This window comes from Lissotriton vulgaris, unplaced genomic scaffold (assembly GCF_964263255.1).
Source record: "Lissotriton vulgaris unplaced genomic scaffold, aLisVul1.2 SCAFFOLD_610, whole genome shotgun sequence".
Classification (NCBI taxonomy): Eukaryota; Metazoa; Chordata; class Amphibia; order Caudata; family Salamandridae; genus Lissotriton; species Lissotriton vulgaris.
Window position 1 is genome coordinate 670,222 of NW_028244781.1, and position 1,894 is coordinate 672,115.

General features: G+C 47.5%; 1 non-coding gene across 1 annotated transcript; it reads right to left on the reverse strand.

Annotated features, from left to right (window-relative positions):
• Positions 1-518: 518 nt before the first annotated feature.
• LOC147666742 (small nucleolar RNA snR60/Z15/Z230/Z193/J17) lies at positions 519-602 on the reverse strand. Its single transcript, XR_015304738.1, has one exon. It is a non-coding gene; the product is annotated as a small nucleolar RNA snR60/Z15/Z230/Z193/J17 (small nucleolar RNA).
• Positions 603-1,894: the final 1,292 nt, after the last annotated feature.

Here is a 1,894-nt window from a genome sequence, read left to right on the forward strand (position 1 = left end):
AGAGAGGGGCGACACCGGATCAAAAATACCAGAGAGCTTCAAAGAGCAAGCAAAAAATGGCATTCCAAAGACACCACAATTTTCTTCCATTTTATTATAAAATAAGAAGGTTATTTTCGTTTGGGGATATCCAAGGCCCAGATGGATGAGTTGGTGCGTTCTGAGCTTTTAACATCGTTTGAAGGTTATTCAATAATGAGTTACATATCTTCTCATTTAAAAAGCTTTTTTTTCTCTTTATGAAATACTCCAATACTCACTAAAGAATTTTTTTGTTAAACCTTTCAATTGAAGCCTCTGTACATCCCTTCTTCCATTTTTTGGAATTTAGTGAACAATGTCATAATAATAAATATCACATCTTGCAATTTTCAGGTTAAGTTTAGTGTGCTATAAATTGTTTTGGGATAGTCTGAATGTTCATATTAGGTTTCTTGCTTTTGCCACCTAAACATTTGAGGAAAGAAGACAATAAGCAGGCATTTTGAACGGGTGACCCCAAACTACAAAAAAAATATTGCATACATCAGATAGGAGCGAAAGACAAGAGCTCTTATTCACCACTGTTCATCTGCTGAACTAAGTGATCATCATGATATCGATCTCGGCGCAGACCCATCGCGTACTTCTATAATGCAGTACACACTAACAGTACTACATGCAGGGTACCCTCTAAGAAACACAAAGGAATCCTGCCTGGGAAGTCGCTTAACTAGGGCAGAGGCTAGCACGCAGCACATGCCCCTCGAGCGATTTATGAAGTTTCATGCAAAGCTCTCTGGTGATAAACGTGTACTTCTGAAAGTGTGACTTGGCTAAAAACGATTAAGTAAAATTACATGCCTTTCATCAACAAAATAACCATATCAATCTAGTGAGGAAAACAAACTGGCACGATAATTTAAACACCTTCAACCAACACTTACTAGCTTCATCCGGGCACGTCCCGTTTCTCCAGCGCCACATCCATTGGCAGCCCACTGAAATGTAATCAGCTTGTTCTCGGTCACATCAGACCCAGTGCAATTTCCAGCAAATGTGGTCCTGCAATTATGAAAGCAGTATTTTAGTGAGCACGTTATCCACAGGTACATTTCCACACCAGTCAGCCCTGTGCACTTTCAGCTCCAAGTGTACCTTGTTACGACACATTCCCGAGTTGCAGCAGCACTCGGCGTTCAAGATACCAGCTGCGACGCTGAGATCCTGTGTGGGCGGGACACGGACAGTGGGAGGGGGCGGGAAAAAAGACGGCGGGAACCGGGTGGGACACGGACAGCGGGAGGGGGCGGGAAGGTAGATACCAGCTGCGATGCTGAGATCCTGTGCAGGTGGGACACGGACAGCGGGATGGGGCGGGAAAAAAGACGGCAGGAACCAGGCGGGACACGGACAGCGGGAGCGGGAAGGTAGATACCAGCTGCGACGCTGAGATCCTGTGCGGGCGGGACACGGACAGCGGGAGGGGGCGGGAAAAAAGACGGCGGGAACTGGGCGGGACACGGACAGCGGGAGGGGGCGGGAAAAAAGACGGCGGGAACGAGGAAAGCGAGCGAGAGCAGCCTACCTCAACCTTATCAGCAGCAAAATGGCGGCATCAAGCTCCGGAATTTTTCGGATTCGGGGGCGTGTTTTGCTGTTCTGAGTGACAGATGACGTCACTGTCTAAAGAACAGCAAAACGTATGCCCCCGAATCCGAAAAAGACGGGGCTAAATCGGAGTGACGGCTCTCTCCTCCAATGGCTGGCCTCCGTTTAGGAAGTCAGCCAATGGAGGAGAGACTGGGCAGGGAGGCGGGTTCAACGGCCTTACTAAGAAGCATTAATTCTCCTCACGGAGACTGCGCAAGCACAGCCTTCTCGGTCCTCAACCAAAAAAGGTATGCTTCTTTAC